Raw genomic sequence first — 21,265 nt, forward strand, 5'->3', positions numbered from 1 at the left:
GCCTGCCTCTTTCATTGGTAAATTATCGAGTGGTATGAGAGGCGATTACCGCCGGGCAATACTTGAAAGGTTATCGACTGAACTGCCGCTACCATTTAACAATTGGCGCCCAACGTGGGGCCCATCAGCGACACGTGGATCCAGTGGGAGAGGTCCCGACGACAGAGTGAACGACTGCAACGATCGGGAGAGCTCCAGCCCAATAGACCCTCGTCTGGCAGCCGATCATCCGAACTTCACTGGTTCCGAGCAGACCTCTCTCGAGTGATCTACGGTCCTGACTGGGAACCATCAGGAGTGCCGCGGCAAATACGGAGAGTAGAGGACGATCGGGCGCTGGAGGCGGAAGACGAGAAACTGTCCACGCGGTCCGGGTAAGGTCGTGATACACGAAAAATTGCGAAATAATTGATAGATTGTTTGAAGTTTTGGAAATACTAGTATTGCTCATTGATTGTTCTCTTTGAGATATTCGCTGTCTACAAACGGGGAGGAGTAGAAATACTCTCTCTCTCTCCCTTTGCAGATAGTGAAGGGTAGGTAACGCAGACTTTTGTCCCCGTTGTAACCCGTCGTGCCTATCTTTATCTCCCCACTGATTGATTGTCCGAACATTGATTGTTTTGAAGAATAGTGCTCTTTGAGATATTCTCTGTTTGCAAATAACGTAGAATAGAAATATTCTGTCTAGTCTTTGCAAATAGTGAAGGGTAGGTAACGCAGACTTTTGTCCCCGTTGAAACCCGTCGTGCCTATCTTTATCTCCCCATTGATTGATTGATTGATTGTCCGAACACTAGTTGTTCGATATTGGTTCTTTGGAGGTATTCTCTGCTTACAAATAACGAGGAATAGAGATATTCTGTCTAGTCTTTGCAAGCAGTGAAAAGATAGGTAGTGCTGACTTTTGTCCCCGTTGAAACCCGTCATGCCTATCTTCTCCCCACTGATTGGTAGTTGGTTCTGCCCGGACCGCTTATTAGAGGTGAACCATCCGGCTCCACTGGAGGGCACCCCTAATAAGGACATGTTCACTAAATATGGACTAGTCGCCTTAGCTTATAGCAAGCTGTGGCATAAATATACCAAGAAGGACCCCGAGAGTCAGTGGCCACTGATGGGATCCTTCGACGACCATAAGATAGAAGTGCTAGAAATAGCTCTGCGTAGCAATAAGACGACGCCTACTATGCTTGACAGTATCGGCATGTGGCGCAAAGAAGCAACGCAACGGAAAAAGAGGGAAGAAGTAAAAGCAGAAAAGGAATTACGAAAGGCAGCTCACCTTGCCGCTAGAAGATTAGAAGAAGAAATAAAGGAGAGAAGGGAAACCAAACTAAGACAGGAGCCCGAAAAATCAGGCCAGTACGCTGTTAGGACCCCTTCTTTGCTCTATCCTGAGTTGTCCTCCAAGCAGCGAACGAATGATGAATTACTATTAGGTCCCCCGATCATTTACATGCCCCCTCCATACGCACCCTCCCAATCAGTAGTGCAACACCCACAACCCCCAAACACGAGCGAAAGCAGTACAGGGGCCTCGGTCCTCACGGCCTCCGCGCCGGCCGAGCCTCTTGTACTGAATCCAACGTCGGCTATAACGTTAGATGACCCTGACATGAGAAAGAAAGAGTCCACCAGAATGAATCGACTAACGAAGGACGAACGAGCAGGAATCGACAAAATAGTAAAGACACTAGTGGAGCGTAAGGAAAGTGAGGAGTATATAACAGACGTATATAACTCGTATGCAGACAGCCGCAGACGACCCTTTGTCGTACGACTTTGTTATCATGCCCTAAATGCATATGAGGATAGGTACCGCGATAAAGGTCCCGAAGGCTTAGCGACCCTATATAGGAAGGTAGACATTGGGGAAGAAAGAGAGGGCGATGTGACGAACCTCTTCCCTCGTACACTCGAGGTCTACCGACACCTTAAAGAACACAGACAGACCACCAGGACAGAAACCCCCGAAAGCCATATTAGAGCTCCCAGACAAGATTGTACAGAAGCTGAAGACTCTAATCCCAGAAAGAAAGGTAGACTGGTCGATAGTGACGGCTTGTCGCCAGAAACCCCAGGAGGATGTGTCTGAATACTTCTCCCGATTCGAGACTGTGTTTTCCGATTACAGTGGCCAAGACATGACCACCGCAACCGGACATCACCTCTTTGTCCAGAATTATGTGAAGGGTCTGTCACAAGAAGTTTCCCAGAAGCTACAGACCAGCGAGAGTAGTTGTGCCGCCTCCAAACCCGCAGCAATTCTCCAGATGGCCCAATACTACGAAAACCAAAAACGAGAACGATAGGGCATCAGAGAGGAAGAAAAAGGAACTGAAGGAGAGGGTAATGATAGCACAGTTGCAGGGGGTGACCATAGGAAGGGAACCCCCAAAGGGGAATTACCAACCAACCGCCCCTAGAAAGCTACCCCCTAGAGACCATACACCTGCACCCTACAAACGGACGGAGAAACTTAGATGGGAATCAATGTGCGTTCTGTAGAGGGTTCGGACACTGGAAACCCCAGTGCCCGGTCCTTCTGGAATTGAACAAAAATAGGGACCCCAGTAGACACAACCGGAAGTTTGTTGATACCCACCACCAACGTCACCAAACTTGATTAGGATCACGTGCAAATCGAACAATGCCATTTTTCCGAATACACTAACTAGATTGCTGATATGTACAACACCCCAACAAAATAGTATGGTTAAACATTTTTAATAACTTATAGGTATAACAACATTCCGACAAGATGAACAGGTTAAAACATGTTTTAAATAACTATTTACATGACAGTCTGCTGCGACCTGCATCCCAAAGCATTTACGTCCACGTGACACCGTCCTCGCCTCTCCTTCCTCGAAGTTGCAACATTGGCCTGTTTTTGGGCGGTCCTTTTAGTTGACTTTGGGCTATAAAAGCCATGCAAAAATCCATTGACATCAGTGGCGGGCGACTGTGCGAATAGGCCGGAGGCTACACGAAGCGCCAAAGTTCTGGCAGCGCCAAGGCAGAGTCCGCCACGCTGTGCGGACCTTCCCGTTTTCTTCTTCTTTCTTCAATAACGGCTGGTGCCCTGGCGGGGGGAGGCGACGCGGACGGGCCTCCCCCACCTCCCCAGGTGGAGGCTCGCCAGCAGATGAGGGCACCCCAGCCATCTTTTTCATCGGTCTGCTGAATTGCACCCTGGCACGCTGTGCGGATCTTCCCATTCTCTTCTTCCTTCAATAACGGAGGGTGCCCTGGCGGGGGGAGGCGACGCGGACGGGCCTCCCCCACCTCCCCAGGTGGAGGCTCGCCAGCAGATGAGGGCACCCAAAACGTCTTTAATTCGCCGGCCAGCTGAGCTGCACCCTGCCGCTGCACGCGACCACCGGACCACCGCCCAAGCACGGGTTCACCAGGATCGCCACTAGCACCCGATGCGAGGAGTGGGCCCCCGCAGCCAAGTAATCGGGGACCCACCCCGGTGGCGATACCATCCAAACTGCTGTTGTCGCTGCTACTGGAATCACCCCGGTGGCAGTACCATCCGAACTGCCGTTGTTACTGCTGTTGGCTCCTCTCCGGTGGCTGTACCGAAGAGCTGCTGCTACTGCTGCCCTTGGACTCCGGCGGTCGGCTCCTCCGGATCCAGGCCTAAGCCCACCGTGAGACAATTCTGGACTCGAAAGCTTGTCTGCTTGGGCATGGGCCCCACCCTTGACAAAATGCTCCCATCAGCCTTACAGAATCAGCTGGAGTCATTTGACACTCGACTCCCGCGGACTTCCGGTAAGGACAAACCGCCGCCATTGCTCTTTGCCCCGGGCGACAGCCACCTTGCCTCCGCTTGGTGCAGTGAGAAAGACTGGTTCAAAGCGTCGGCGGAAGAACCCGCCTGCTGCCCCGCCCCAAGAACGAACCATGGCATTGCTACGAGGTCGCAGTGACGCCATGCTGACGCAAAGTTGACGCTAACGAAAGTTCTCGAACTACCAAAAGGAATTCTGGTCCAACGGCTAATTCATGGAAAGACTTAGACTGTACACTGGCCCGACCTCGCCCCAAGATGGCGCCGATGTAGGAGAGGCCTACAAACACTTGTGGCGTTCCAGTCACGTGACATTTGTGTTAAAAAGAGATATATATATATAGATATGCGATGCTTCCACACATGATGGTCGGGAGGGGAGGGGCGGGGAAGGAACCGATTTTATGCCAAAGTAGTGTTGCTCATGATGCTCGACGCCTCTCACGCCGTGGCCGGCCTATAGCGGCTGTAGGCCCGTATTTCTATACTGACATTGTTTTAAATAAAGGGCTTCTTAAAAGGAATTACTGAATCACTGTCATGGCAAATCATCTAGGTTGTTAAAGGTTTTTCTTTTTGAATAAATGATTGTTACTCCCAAACGAAAGAATACAGATATTACAGACTCCATTTGCCTAAAATCTTTTTTAACGGAATTTGTACCCATCACACCTGTCCTTTTCCAAGAATTGTCAAATCGATGATCAACTATAACTTAAGGTATATGCCGAACGCAAGGTATGGTATCTTGCACCACAGTACACGACCTATTGAGAAATACATGTACGACCAAGGAACCCGAATTTAAGAGATGAATGAACAAGGGCATCTTTGCCTCGGACAAAAAGAATAATAGGCCTATGGTATTGCCCACCCCTGCGGCTAGACTAGTACGTGGTAAGTAGAACTTTTTCGTGTCTGCGCGCGCTAGGGTACTTTGAATACTGCACATCCCCTCCCCTCTTTTTCCCCTCTATAGGTCACGACGAAGTTCCGACTGAAGAGTGGAGTGGACATGAACCGCACCGAGTTCAATATCAGGGAAAACATAGACAAACGTTTTTTTTTTTTTTTTTTTTTTTTTTTTTTTTTTTTTTTTGTCCTCATTGCTACCATGGTTTCAGTGCCATACCAGATTACCCTACAGTCAGCTGTCTCAGTTCAAAAGAACTGGCAGGGATATATGACCAAGGAAGTAAGTAGAAAATATCCCTCAGCAATTGCAGTTTCAATCTTGGAAGGCGAAGAACCAGGCATTTCCCTTCTTGTAAACCACCTTGGTGTAAGTGGCAACCAAGTCAGCCCGGGCTAGGACCAGGTATGGTACAAATGGCTAGAACACCATAATAGGGTAATCATCGGACCCGGGGAAAAAAAAAAAAAAAAAAAAAAAAAAAAAAAAAAAAAAAACCCCGGGTATTTCAGTGTACCCATGGCAACAAATACCAAAATGCTCTTTTGCTCTGATTACCAGCCCTAGCCAGGTCCATACGTGATGTATATATGACGGAGGCCTGCCATTCGCTGAAGGAAGGAGGGGACACGTCCTTCCATTTCTTGCAGATCTCCCTTCTTGCCAACAAAATCGTATAGAACACTAAATTTTTAGCTGCACCTTGAGCTCCTTCCAAAATCCCGAAGATCACAAGAGGTAAGTCAATGTTAACTTTAACACCCACTGAAGTAGTTAGAAGGTTACTGATAGCTGCCCAGTATGACCCTAAACTGGGGCAGTCAAAAAACATATGGGTGTCTGGAGCCGCCAGAAGCCCACATCTGGAACAAGCAATTGAGTTACCCTCGGAAAATTTAGATAGTCTAAGAGGAGAATAATATGCCCTATGTAGTGTTAGCAAGTGGTTCCTCCGTAACCAAGAAGGCTTAACTATGCTGCACAAAAGGCCGAATGAGTCTGTCCAAAGATTTTGTAGGTTTGGGCCAGAGATTGAAGGGCTCCAAAGTGAATCAGGCAGATCAAAGACTCCATCCGTTTCCTCCAACAGAAGATTATACCACTGTGAGGTCTCCTTTTTTCCCACGGGATTGTCCATCAAGTTGTTTATGAGCAGGCTATATCCTCCAAGTGGAAACTTATTTCTTTCTAAGGCTTGAGATTTGTAGGCCTGAGTCCAACTATGTACTTGAAGGTATTTAAGTCTTGACAGATTAGGGCCGATCTTAGCCAAAAGATGTTCCCATGAAAGCAGCTCCCCGTCAAAAAAAAGGTCTCCCCAGACCTCTAAGCCTGCGTCTCTTATTGGAGACGCTAGAATGTCTTCAAGCCAAACAGGGTTTTCAGGGAGACCCCATAGCGGCGTCCTTTCACAAAAGTAGCTTACTTTTATCGATCTTGTAACTTCGGCCCATAATTTTGCCAAGCCTTGTAGTACCTTCAGTTTAATCTTTTTGAAGTACTTGGGGTTGCCGAATTTAAAAAGAAAGGCTGATTGACTAGCTCCTTCCCCTTCTAACATGGCTGAAAACATTAAACCCACCCCGTAGTCTGTAGGTATTTTTAACAACATGCGGGAATGAGTTAACTGGAAGGCCCAAGCATATAATTTCAAGTCCGGGGCTGCCAAGCCTCCTTTGTCCCTTCGCCTTCTAAGCTTTTTCCAAGAAATCCTTGCCTGTTTGTTGTTCCAGATAAAAGATGTTATGTCTGACTGCAATTTAACTAAACAAGAATAATCAAAGTGCAAGGGAATGGTACAAAACAAAAACGAAATTTTAGGAAGGATCGACATCTTGATTAAGTTGACCCTCCCAATTAAAGATAGTGGGATATGAGACCATGAGTGTAATAACCTACGGCATTCTTTAGCTACCGATGTTAAATTAACTTGAGCTATTTTTTCTATGTCCTTCCCTATCTGTAAACCCAAATATCTCATCGAGGAGCCCGTTTGTAAGTCTATAGCTTGCCCTTCATGATTCCAAACAAGCATCTCTGTTTTAGTATCATTAATTTCGTAACCGGAGACTTGACCAAATGAACGAGCAATCCTTAAAATTATAGGGAGTGCAGAGCCAACATCTGAGGTAAGAATAAGCACGTCGTCGGCATATAGGGCTACTTTCCTCACCCACCCTTTATACGAGAATGGCTTAATAGAAGTCTCCTCCCTCAGTTGTTGCGCAAAGGGTTCGATATAAAAATCAAACAAAAGGGGGGAAAGTGGGCAGCCCTGCCGTGTCCCCCTAGTGATGGTAACAGGGTCAGACAGATCTCCATTGACCAAGAGGCGTGCTACAGGATTATGATATAACAAGCCAATTGCCCTACGTATCCCATCCCCCACGCCAAACTTAGCCAAGGCCACCGACAGGTACACCCAGTTAACTCTATCGAAGGCCTTGGCTGCATCCAACGTGAGGGCGGCCAAAGGCAGGGTCCGAGCCGATGCTATATCAATGGCACCTATTAAATCATAGGTTAGCTCAAATAATTGTCGCCCCTTAACGAAACCCTTTTGGTCCGGATGGAGACCAGAGGCGCAATCACAGCCAACCTAGATGCCAAGATTGTGGTGAAGATCTTGTAATCCACATTCAGGATTGAAATTGGCCTATAAGAACCACAAGCCGTCTTTGGTTTCCCTGGCTTCAGAATAAGAGTGATTGAGGCATTATCCCAGGAATCTGGCGGAAGCTGACCTTCCAGTAAGATTTGATTAAAAAGAACGGTGAGGAATGGAACTAATTCTATTTCAAGGGCTCTATAGATTTCTGCCGGCAGACCGTCAGGTCCAGCCGCCTTCCCCTTCTTACTTCTTTTAATGGCAGATCTCACCTCATCCTCAGTGATGGCTTTATCTAAAGATTGAGATTGCTCGGCAGATAGTGAAGGTAAATTGATGTCCCTTAACCAACCCTCAACAGACTCTGGCAAGATCTGCTTATCCTCCTCATAGATTACTTGAAAGTAATCTCTGAAGGCTGCCCTGATGTCCTCATCTGAAGAGAAGATGATGTTATCTACCATTATTGCAGCGATGTTATTCCGCACCAGATCCGTTTTGGTTTTCCAGGCCAGTAATTTCCCGGCACCTTCAGTGTATTCAAAATGGGCCAACTTACTGGCTTCCCATCTTTGTTGAAGTCGAAGATTTAATAAAGAACTCAGGCTACCCTTCAGAGTCACTAATTGGTTATAGAGAGTGGGCAGATCTAAACCGGGATCCATACAGTTGGAATCTATATCTTGTTGTATTTGAGATATCTGATCTTCAATGGAAGTGACTTCCTCTCTATGCAACTTCTTACGGTATGAAACCTTTCCAATGATAACCCCTCTCAAGAAAGCTTTAAACGAGTCCCAGATTATCCTAGACGTAGCTGAGCCACTGTTGGAAATCAAAAAATTATGGGTTTCTGATTTAAGAAAAGTAATATCCTCTACTGATGAGAGAAGAGACCTGTCAAAAGACCATGAGGTGGAACTCTTTTTAATCAAACTGGCAATCTCCATTACTACCGCTGCGTGGTCCGACAGATGTGATGGGAGGTAACTAATACTCTTTACGGAATCCACCAGCCTCAGACTTATTAAGATGAAATCTATTCTGGACTGGTGGTGATATTTATAGTTCCTGAAAGAGACCCCTTGTTGTTGCCCCGACCTCGCTCTCCAGATATCAACATACCCATATTGCTTCATGGCACTTTGGAGCAGGGCCCTCGTCTTAGAAAAGACAGAGGATCGATTATTGGGTGATTTGTCCAACAGAGGATCCAGTATGATATTAAAATCGCCTGCCAAAATAATGGGTTCAGGGAAAGTAATCAAATGTGAGAATATAGATTCCAAAATGGAGGGATCATCCTGATTCGGGCCATAATATCCTAAGATTGTACTTTGTTTACCAGATATAACAACTGACACTATGGCCCATCTGCCACCTGGGTCAACTGCCTGTGATATCAGCCTAGCTTTAGCTCCTTTTTTAAATACAATTGAGACCCCTCTTGTATTAGATGTTTGGGTAGTCGAAACTGCGAAGTCTATCCAATTGTTTTTCTTAATAAGGGTAAGCATTTCCGTGTGAGTTAGGTGTGTCTCCTGGAGCACCAAGACCTGCACATCCAAATCCCGCAAATATTGCATGATTCTATTAGCTCTGGGCTTGGTGCGGAGGCCATTAACATTCCAGGAGATATATTTTACACTACCCATACTTAAAGGGAAAAGACTGTAAAAAAAAGCCAATATTACCGTTTGTTGCATTGGTCCCTGAATCAATATATGCCTACTTCCATCTTTAATAGAACTGCTTCGAGCTATGAGGACCATTTTATATTTTTGCCACCCCCCCCATCCCCACCCCCCTCCTACCCCCGTGAGACATCTCCCAGCAACCCCACCCCCCTTGGAAAACCCTTGTGTTATCTAGCCGGAAAGAACCGGTAGAAGCACCCCTTGACAAGGCTCCCGTCAAAGAGAACCCCCCTCCCTACCAGCGATGGAAAATAAGATATGAAAAATATACGTCGATGATGTAAGTAACCAAAACATAACTTTGGCCAATTTAGCTGCATGGAGATCAGAAGAAAAAAGGAAATTTTTTGTGTTAAAAAAAAAAAAAAATGACATAAAGTAAGGAGGCTAAACCAATACAGACCTATATGTTAAAGAAGAACGCGGTCTATAAGGCTTATCAGGAGAGAGACACCAAGGTTATGACGATGCATACTTAGACTAGTTATGCTCCTTGCCTAGAATCAACAAAAGCTCATCAGCTTCCTGAACCGACCTGATGTTATACATCCGATTATTATTATGCATAACTTTAATAGATGCCGGAAACATGAGCTGAGCTGTTGCTCCTGCTTTCCTAAAAGCGTCCAGTCTCCTCCCAAACTCCCATTGCTTCTCCAATGTAATTCTAGAGAGGTCAGACCTAACTAAGAAAGTAAACCCACTCCCCGCAAGAGATTTTTGCTTTAATGCCAAATTTAGGATCTGCTCCTTCAGCACATACGTATGGAAGTTGACCAGAATCTTACGGGGCTTCGATCTCTGAGGATTCCGCCGAAAGGGATCTCTGTGGACTCGTTGTATGTCCATGGCTAACTCCTCTACTGAGTGCTCTAAGCCCAGGGACTCCTTTAACAAAACAGAAATAAAATGCTTTATATCAGAGCCCTCAGAACCTTCCGGAATATTGAGAATCCGTATATTCCCCCGCCTGGCATTATTTTCTAATGACTCCAATCTCTCGTTTAGACTTTGCTCCTCTCTAGTAAGCTTTTTTATATCATCCTTAACTTGCTTCATATTAGTAGAGAGTGCTGCAGAGGTCTCTTCCAAAGCTCCTGTTCTGACATTCAACCCCTCAATCTTATTGTCCAGAGCTTCACAGTGTTTCCTTATCTCTAACTGATTTGCAGAAGACTCAGAAAACCCCTTCCTGATCTCCATCGTGAGTGCAGAGAACATCCCCAACAACGAGGCGACAGAGATGGAAGATTCCGCCTCAAGGTTGGCCGTAATAACACCAGCAGAAGCATTCTGATGCAGAGCCTTGATGTTGACTTCATCCGGACACTCTCCACCAGCTGCCCCTTCCACCACAGAGGACGCTACCGCCTGTACATCGGAATTAGATCTTGCCGACCTTGTCAGGTTTAGAGAGGGACTCAAGGGAGGACACTGTTCGATGATAGACAAACCCCCCGATGCCTGAGCTCCCAGCACCACCTCTTGATCTATCCCGGCTTCTTCTAGGCCTTTCTCTTGTGGGGTACATTGTAGCGGTGTAGCCGATCCCTCTTCTGTGGCTTCGTCCCTAGCTGGTATGTGGGAGGATAATGATAATGATGACCCATTTTCAGATGGAGAGGGGAGAGTGTCTGGGACAATCAAAACCCCTGCCATACTATGATCTTCCACGAGATTGAGAATCTGGGGGACCGCTTTAAAATAAGATCTAAGTGATGGAGTAATCTTGGATCCTGAAGATTGTACTACCTTAGGACCCTTAGGACCCTTTACTTTGGATTTAGATTTATATTTGCTCCCTCTAGCCTTGACTTCTGTATTTAGATAGGAAGAAGATTTCCCTCTGTCCAGAAACTGAGAACGCTGAACAGTACCTAGAGCTTGTGAAACTACCTCACTTGACTCTTGAGTAACCTGCTCCCCATCAGCGGTAAATAAACAGTCAACAAACTCCCCACAAGAAACCTCAGGCCCAGGCCGCAGTTCAGCCAGCGTATTAACACTCTTTAAACTCTCACCACAGAGATAGAAACTTTTCGCCAACCTTCCTCCCTCGGCTTCTCCCCGAGGAGGAGGCGATATCACAGACTTCTTCAACCCACCTGACGTGTCCTTAGTGACTACCGCTTTGGATTCAGCCCCATTGGCAGTACCTCGACGTGACTGAACCAGGCTCCGCACCTTTCTCCCACGCCTTAGCTCCAGCGCGGCTGACCACAGACGCAGCCTCGGCTTCCCCGGGGGCTCTTGCAGTGATGAAGAAAAAGAATTTTGGCCGGTAATTAGCTCCTGGGGGGCGTTCTTCAAGGAGCTCTGAAGCACTCTCGCCACAGTCGAAAAAATACACACGGAGCCAGTATGGGGAGAAAAAACTCGGCAAGCACCATCCAGAGAGGAGCCACGCAGGCGAAAGCTGAAAGCGGAACACAGGCAGGCAACGTAACGCGGGGCGTCTATTGGAGAAACACAGTATTGCTTCTTCGGCGTTCGGCGTTCGTTAAAGGGACAACCGCCTGATGAAAACCAACCTGATCCGAAATGCGTGTTTCCTGACTCTAATGAAATGATAAAAGCCCCGACAATCTCCATCGCAGACCCTACAACTCGGTTTCGGTTATAGCTTCATCGAATGCCGAGGTGGGTTCAACTCCGACGGGAGCTCGCCTCAGGGTGCCGCAGCAGCCTAATCAGCCGCCGCCATGTTTAGTAACCACAGTACACGACCTATTGAGAAATACATGTACGACCAAGGAACCCGAATTTAAGAGATGAATGAACAAGGGCATCTTTGCCTCGGACAAAAAGAATAATAGGCCTATGGTATTGCCCACCCCTGCGGCTAGACTAGTACGTGGTAAGTAGAACTTTTTCGTGTCTGCGCGCGCTAGGGTACTTTGAATACTGCACATCCCCTCCCCTCTTTTTCCCCTCTATAGGTCACGACGAAGTTCCGACTGAAGAGTGGAGTGGACATGAACCGCACCGAGTTCAATATCAGGGAAAACATAGACAAACGTTGTGAGATAGTGCGTAAAGTACAGACCACCATTGGGAACATGAAAAACTGTATGATATGATTGTGCGTGTGTGCTACGATTATACGGCATGAATGTGTATGCATTTCATGTTTGGGTCACTTGAAGAGAGCGTCACTGTATGCTTGAAGTGCTCGTCCACCGATCAAAGGGAGGAGAATAAAGGGTCCGACACCCCCTAAGATAAACTACAAAATACTGAAAGTACGCAGCATGCATAGGAAAAGAGGACAGGAAAGGAGAGATCCCCATACTCAACGTAGGCCTGAGTCTCCGTCTTAAGTTTCTGCGCTTGATGCATGTACTGTCACACCCTATCCGGCATTTGTGTGTACGTGATCACCGAATTTATGTCTTTTCCCCGCTTGTGTTTTCTTACATGGAACAGACCCATGCTACTCCATGTTGTGTGTGCACCAAGTGGCCTATTATCTTACCCATGTCTCTCTCGTTTTGTGTCGTATGTATGCCAAATAGCCTACTTGATGCACACGTCTCTCTCTCTCTCTCTCTCTCTCTCTCTCTCTCTCTCTCTCTCTCTCTCTCTCTCTCTCTCTCTCTCTCTCTCTCTCTCTCTCTCCCCCTCCCTCACAAAAAGCTCTTTCTTGCCCTCTTTCTTCTTGAATAAATTAACGACACATACCTCTTCGGTAAGTGTATAATTGGCCTGAAACACGGTGGTGTTCGAACAAATTGACAGAAACAAAACGACCATACTTTACCACGTTACTACCTCTCCTTTTTGCAAATGTTGAGCTTAATCGGCTGAGAAAGAAAGGACAGGTAAGACGACTGATGTCTCCCAATCTGGCCCTCAACACGGGGACTATATGTCAGTGGTTTTTGTTTTTAGAAGACACCATCTCCACCACCCAGAATTACCCCTGACCAATCACCCCGAAATAGAATGTCTAAAGCACCCTGTTCTCCCAAAGATAACCCCAGCCCTATACTAGCCGTCTCAGAGTATTTTGAACGAAACAGCTGATGACCCTATTTTCTAATAATACACAGCCTAAACTGATAAAGGGTTACCTATTGTCCCCAGCAAAAATAATGCTTAGCTTATGTTCCTCCCCGAAAAGGATACTCGTGAACGCATGACAGTAGCACCTCGCACTTACTTTTTTTATAAACTTAGTAGTCTTCGGAGGAAAATGTGTATTACCAAAACTTGTGTTGAGATGAACGAGTCTCTACCGGAGAAGCCAGTTTGAATTTTTAATAGACCAGAAGGTTGACAGATGTCAGGCTTCCTGCAACGATTATAGGGCGCAGGAATCGACACCTAGAAGGCCAGACGATGGACAGGGATACCCACAGAAACCTGCACCACAGCAATAATTAATAGATTAGTAACACGCACACTAACATCAGAATTAATGGACACCAATCATACAGCAACCGATAAAAACCTTTCCGCAACTACTCGGTGGTTGGGAGAGAAGATGAAATATGTGAATATCTTCCCTGCCAAACTCTCTAAGATTTTTGTTTCTTGTACCCATTCAAAGATAACCTACGGCCATCGGAAGAGAGGGGTCGGACGTGACGCACAGCCTGGCTGCGGACCATGGAACATCTATGGCATCGACCAAGGGGGAAGCATCGAAGCAATAAGGGCGTGAGACAAGGCACCATTATACCAGCGTGCCTGAAGTCCCAACCCGTCGGGCCCGATTGATGGGCCCAGTGCTGGAAGATCCTGCTCTCCTTGGTCTGCATTTTTGATCCGATCCCACTCCACACCCTCTTCCCTCGGCGTACCGAAGCACGTCACACCCTTCTCTCTCTCTCCCTCTTTTATATGGATTATGCTGACTTAACTACAGAAGAACAAAAAGCAGGTACCCTGTCTCAAAGTACCTATGGTGAACTGTGTTAAGGAACAGGACTGTGATAAGAGAACAGTGAGTGGTCACACCCTGCCACGTGAGAAATCGGATTTGAGCTGGACCTTAGCTCCACCGCCGGTGCTCAACAGTGCCAACGAAAGAAGAACAACAACAAGAGCTTACCAGTGATGGCTCTTTATAATAGGACACTGGAAAGAAGAACCTATGTTAAGTTGAAAATCCTCTCCCAACCACCTTTTTATTAACTATCTTCCTATCGAGTTTTCATGATGTTGCATCAATCACTTCCGACTATACACTGAGACAGTATCCTATTCATGCTCAAACAAGCTCACCTCCTCCTATCCCTGGGCCTGACATGCAGCGCAGCTAATGTAATTTTGAATGTACTTCCTCCTCGCCTACTTTATCAAACTGTATGAAACAATGTACAAATGTGTCAGGTTACTCCTGCCTGCCTAAGAACTCTGTATCTTTAAGGAATGTATGACAAACATTAACGATATTATAGCTGAAGGGCTAACGAAGGTGAATGTCGGCCAGGCAAGCTGGCGAGATATGTTAAAAGGGAGGACTGTGGAAATTTAGCTCGCAAACTAAACATTATCTGCGCCATCTTGCCTCTCCCCAGCGCTACGCACAGCGAGCACACGGTAGCCATTTTGGGCACCCCACTCTCTCCCCCGCTCATTGTCAATCGCCAGCGCGTTCCCCTGACACTGCAAGCATCCCCCGCGCGCCGGCCACCCCCGCTCTCTCATACAGGCCATAAACCCTCTCCTTCTGCGCGACCCTGCTACGGAACCACATCCGACCGACATCCCATACATGGTCATGCCTCTCATTTGATAACCCCCTTCCTCTGCGCCCCATTGTCCGAACTGGTCCCAGGCCATCACCTAGCCCTGCGGATGCAGTTTATTGCCCCTACTGTAAGGGAAACACCCCACATCAAAGGGATTACAGTAGATCAAAGCCCCTACCCCCTGAGACCCGGCTGGTTGCACACATCCCCGGGAATTGGCGGAATACCCTGCTGCGTGATAGCCATCTCCTACTGCGGGTGAGGTGGGAACTTCTACTGTAGCTATGTGTGGGATCGGATCTGAGCCGGGGCTTCAGGGGATGTTCCCCCATGCATCAAGGGGATCTCAAGAATGTGCCATGTACAATAATCCTGCAATAAAATCATAAACGTGTGTATAAGAGGCCAGGCCTCAGAGATGCAGTTAGAGCACCTCGTGAGGATACCTTGCTGTCTGATCTGATGTGTTCTGCTCCGACGGAATAAAACTTTGTTTCCTGCCTTCCAGTCTCCGGCGCCTGCCTCTTTCATTGGTAAATTATCGAGTGGTATGAGAGGCGATTACCGCCGGGCAATACTTGAAAGGTTATCGACTGAACTGCCGCTACCATTTAACACTAGCCTACAATCTTCTTCATCCTTGGTCACTATAAGGGCCTGGAAATCATGTGAAATGGATTGCACTGTATTACCTGCATACACCTCAGAATCAGACTCACTAAGGGAGAATCCAACTTTTTATCTATGCATCTTCAGTGGCAGTTTTGGTACGTCTGCCAAACTGGAAGAAGAGAACCAAATTTAAGAATCTCTTCTGTCAATATCGGAAGGTAAACCCATTCATGCCCAACCCAAGGCCCTCTTTTAATGATAATCTCTCGTAAACAGCTGAACGGATTTGCACCAAATCACAAGAAGCATTCTTTCTGAGTAAAGTTCTATCTTTGTGCAAAATGTGGTGCACATCCGTTCAGTCTTTTTTTCTATACCAGAAAGCAAATTTTCCCACGGGAAATAAAATGGGAATTCACACTTTAGAGACACCCCTATGATTTTTGGCTTCACTTAAATGATTAGTGTAAAACTTTTTCTATGAAATCTCAAAATGGTGGTTCAGCATTTGAAATTCCCTCTCAATGTGACTGTGAAGCTTGTCGTCTGCGTGCCTCCGCCGGCAAATCCATAATGCAGCGCCTCGACTCCTGCTGGGTGGCAAATTTGAAATATTCTTAATCTGGGACATATCTTTCTATTTCATATCGCTAGGGAAGGAAACACACGACAAAGATATGCTTGGCACATATTTTAATGGCGAATTTAATTATGCTTTGGGATCCCTGACCATGCAAGGGGCGGGTCATAAAGTGTGGCAAGCACTTAAATTCTAACACCCTACGGACAGAACTGAAACAAAGGAATGCAAGACAGTTGCCTGATGGAATTTATTCTAGCGTCGCTTTTCCTTTTACATATTTATTCTATAGCAGATTCCATTTAATTCCTTCACTGTGACCCGAGATTATATCTGTTCGCGTGTTTATTTTGGTTTTGAAAGCCTATTTAGCAAGAGATTGATTGATAAGTGAAGGTAAACGATGAATTTTGCTAATGCGTGTTCAGAAAACATGATAGTGTTCCATTAAGAGGCCTATTCGATTATGTGTTTGCGACGAGGGGTCTTTATTACTCGCGCTGGGAAGCTTAAAGGATTTATTTAATGAAACTGGAGAGAGGAAGCTGGATCGGAAACCACAGGGAATTCACACTTTAAAGGTCCGGCGCGCGCCCAGGGAGCGGATTTGGGAGTATCGCCGATTATTCGCTCAATTGTCATGTCCCACTGTACAAAGGCGCGGGTCAATCAGTGAGTGCAGACGGCTGTCAGCAAATCTAACGCCAGCAATTGAGCCACATCACAGAACAATTTTCGGAGTCCTTTGAAGGGATGAAAGCAGAAAGACTATGAACCTGAACATTGCAATAATAAATTCAACGAGGCGTAGAAAAGCGCGCGCAATGAGCCGTGAAGGCCTGCGTATCACGTAAGGCCTGCTGCTGTGAGCGCGCGACGTAGGGAGAGCAGCCGCGCTTAACTCCGCTGCTCTGAAGTGTGCGCTCCAGATGGGCCTGGAAATGCCAGATTCCCCAGACAATAGTAGCACATTTTTTCAGTGGTAGAAGTCTGAATTCAGGATTAAATACATTGATAGCAGATTTGGCAGACTGTACCACGCACTAGATCCCTGAGGGAGATTTCCGCTTTAGTGATGCTCTGAAAGGCAGCAGTTTAATGCACCATTATAAAACTTCAAAACACCGGAGCATATTCGCAGGAAAGTGTCTATAAACGAGTTTGCAACAATGTAGAGATATTCACTTTTTTTCTGATGAGGACCATTCGATAGCCTTTTCAGTGACGAATAGCGTTGCCTTTTTGTCCATCTTCTGGCCATTACAAGGTTACAGGGGCGTAACACAGGCAGCACCTGGGGTAGGGGGCGTTGTTTGGGCAATCCGCCCCATTGAGCCGAAGGCCGATGACTATCTGTGAAATATGGGAAACTCAGGGGCCCTTCTTCACATTCTGCTGCAGGAGGACTCCACCATTTTGCGTTACGCCAATGGTGCAGCGTAACTTTACCAACCCCTTGCACGTCACAAAAAGTCACAACTTCATAACAGATACATTACATGAATGTGCATTTAGCACTTGACTCTTCTATGGTCTAACGATATTCAAATAAGTGGTGCATTTGACCTTATTACTAAAGTGCATTTACTGTAGGACTAGTGAATGTACTCAAGCTATGTCTTAAACTGTATTAAATAAGATATTAATAAATCATCCTTACTCAATAGATATGTACTCACTATCAAGATGAAATTAAACTTTCATAATGTGTGTATCAATACATTGCATAGCACTCACTGTTAGACAACTGGATAAGAACCATTTTCATAAATGTAGAATGTGATTACTCTTAACAAGAGTGTTTGTAATGTGTGCATTTGTGTTTCATATATGACATTTTAATGTAGTTCTTAGCCATACTTATGCATGATTACCTAAAGGATTTACTGTATGCTTTATGTAACGTGACCCTAATGCAATGATTATTCATATTTGAATATGTTACGTTACAAAGCATGCCATTACATCGCATGCCGTTGCAACGCAAAACTTTACCCCGACTTCCTGCCGGGGGAGCGCTGAAAGTGGGAATAGATTAATTTTCTATTCCAACTCCAGTGGGTGCAACAGTAGGGAAGGTGTTGGAGTTAAATGCAACACCTTCTACCCACTGCTGCACACCTTTTGCGTTGCAACGGCATGTGATGTAATTGCATGCGTTGTAACGGTTGCGTTGAAAAGGCTGTTTCCCTTCATATTAATGTGTGTTTAAATGCGCACAAGTATATTAAGTGTGCACTCTTGCTAATATTTTAGGTTCACGATTTAGGCCTATAATTCTTCATGCTGCATAAATGCTGGTTTTCATTTTCTGCTAACGTGACATTTCTTGCAGGTATTCGAACGCATTGCTAGTTGAATAATGAATACTTTACTGTACTAGAGATCGAGAAAGAGCCTGAGAAGAGGACGGCGACAAAAAAATAGGGAGGGCCAGAGCGTTAACTGAAAGGTCTATTCAGCAATGTTTCAACCTGGCTTGTGTGCAAGAAGACAATGCCGTTCCCATGTTTAGTGTGAGATATTTGAAAATTGTTGCAGTCTACAACATAAGAAGCAGAGAAACACAATAGACCCCTGATGATGCATGCAAAGGGATGTTGCCCAAAAAGACTCTTGTGTGCTGTAACACAGTGTACACACCATTGAAGATTCGGATTCTTGGCAAATGCTTTTTAGATTGTCTCCAGAAACCTTGCAGATCCCTTCAGAGGCTTTCCCCTGTATGTTTGGAGTACTTAACCCTTGACTTTTAGAGGTTTAGACCGTTCTATTTTCTTTGATTCAAGGAATGCTCTGCCATTTTTAACTGTCATATATTTGCCAGACAGTTATTTAATTAATTATATTGTGATAAACCTTTATTTATTTTAAAAGTTTTATATAGTGCTGGCTAGACCCAGAGGTATCAGAGCGCTTTACATGATTAGGATAGTATAAGGAAAACATGGCATAAAAGCATATAAAAGGTAATGAAACAAAAATGTGAAATATACAAAGTAAAATCAACATGAACAGTATACAAATCAAAATAGATAAACAGGGGCTGGAGCTATACATTTCAAGTAATTAGGTAGATGGTGTACAGGAAAAAGGACATATATTACTGAACAAATATAGTATGGTGATAAGAGATCATGTGTTGGACACAGGTTAGGATCCCCAATAATAATTGAGCAGGTGGGTTTTGAGGTCTTTTTTGAAACTGGAATAGGAGGGATTACAGCGCTGTGTTTTTTGGGAGGACATTCCAGATAATAGGGGCATTGCCAGAGAAGGAGCGAGATTGTGTGGCTTTCTTTTTATGCAGAGGTGGGATTAGGAGGAGGGTGTTGGTTCTTCTCAGAGGTCGAGTGGTGCCCGCAATGAGGCGTTTCTTTGAGAGGTACTGCGGAGTGTTTTGGTGGAGGACTTTATGAGTAATGCAGGCAGTTTTTAAGGCAGATCTGCCTTAGATAGGGAGCCATTTAAGAGATTTGAGAGCTGGGGATATATGATCGACGCGTTTGCAGTTGGTGATGAGCCTGGCAGAAAGGTTGAGCACAGCTTTGATTGGAGCGAGGTGGACCTTGGGGATTCCATTGAGGATGGCGTTACCATATCCAATACGTGAAAGAACAAGTGACTGAACTACAAGTTTAAAATCATCGGTGGGTATGAATGGTTTGATTTTCTTGAGGTGACAGAGAGTGAAGAGGGCTCCTTTGGCAGAGTTTTTGATGGGAACGTTATGGGTTAGGGTGTTGTCGATAGAAATGCCAAGAGATTTGACGGAGTTGAACAGGGTGAGTGAGCAGTTGAGTGCATTAAGGTCAGAAATCCATGATTGAACGGGGAGAGGGTTATTTTTAGGGGAGAAGAGAATGATTTCGGTTTTATTAGGGTTAAGTTTGAGATGATTGGAATGGATCCAGGTTTGGATCTTGGTAAGGGTGTTGTTCAGGTGTAAGATCTCAACATGAGTTTTAATCTTGTATTAGATTTGGGTGTCATCGGCGTAGAGGTGGTAATTGATGCCTGCTTGTTTAAGAATGAGGGTGAGGGGTTCCATAAAGACGTTAAAGAGGGAGGGAGAGAGAATAGATCCTCGGGGGACTCCAAGGGAGATGGGAGTGGGCTTAGAGAGACAATTTTGAATTTTGATGTGCTGAGTTCGGTGTTGTAGGTAAGCGATGAACCATTTGTAGGCGGTACCATTAAGGCCGAAACGGATCCTAAGCACATTAAGTAGGGGTGAATGGTTGACTGTATCGAACGCTGCGGAGAGATCAAGAAGGAGAAGAAGGCAGGTCTCGTCATTATCAAGTGATTGGTGGATGTCATCTGTGACATTGAGCATTGCCGTTTCGGTGCTGCAGCCTTTCCTGAAGCCAGATTGAAAGGGGTCGAGTAGGTTGAAGTTTCCGATGTGTTTGTCTAGTTGTAGTAGGAAACATTTTTCAAGGACCTTTGAGAGAAGGGGGAGGTTAGTGATGGGGCAGAGATTATTTAGGTCATTGGGGTTAGCATTGGGGTTTTTGATTATGGGCGAGATTTGTCCAAGTTGAAGGGAGGTGGGGACACAGCCCGTGGAGAGAGAGGTGTTGATGATTGTGGTCCAGAATGGGGTGATAATGTGCTTAAGGGCAGGGACAAGGTTAGAGGGTACGGGGTCTTTTGTGTGGGAGGACGGTTTAAGATTGCCACATTTTTTAAGGACTTCTAGCTCAGTGACAGGGAGGAAGTTGAGCAAGGAGGCATTGTTCTTTAGTTGTGAGTTAGGGGAGTTGGTTACCGGAGATGTGGTAGGTGAGAGGTCAGTGGAGTGGTTGGGGGGTAGGGAAATGGGTGGGCGAGGAGGGTCGCTAGTGAGCAGTAGGATAGTGGGCAGAGGAGAGAAGGGGTCAGCTGGAAGGGGGATGTGGAGTAGGCATTAGAGGTGAGGACAAGTTGCATTGGGAGTTGGAGGGTAGTTGTGTGGGAAGGAAGGATTGATCAATTTTGGCTATTTTTTCCGAGAAGAAGTGGGCAATTTCTTCACATCTGGCTGAGGAGGCTGTCATATTTGGAGGTGCAGGGGAAGTTTGGTTTCAAATGATTTTGAAGAGTTCCCTGGGTCTGTTTTTGGCACGATCAAGTTGAGCGCGGAAGGATGCCTTTTCCTTGAGGATGTGTTTTTTGTACGTGGATCTAGCAAGATGGGAGGGTGAGGGATGGTGTCTCCAGGTTCTTTCCGACAGTCTGAGTGCCCGTCTTTCATTATTTACCTTTCTTTGGTTTTTGAGTTTAGGCGGGGCCAGTTGGTCAAGAATACCGGTGACAGTATTGTTAAAGAGTTCAGTGAACTCATTCGCATTTTGTGAGGGGGGAAT

This window comes from Triturus cristatus, chromosome 6, assembly GCF_964204655.1.
Source record: "Triturus cristatus chromosome 6, aTriCri1.1, whole genome shotgun sequence".
Taxonomy (NCBI): domain Eukaryota; kingdom Metazoa; phylum Chordata; class Amphibia; order Caudata; family Salamandridae; genus Triturus; species Triturus cristatus.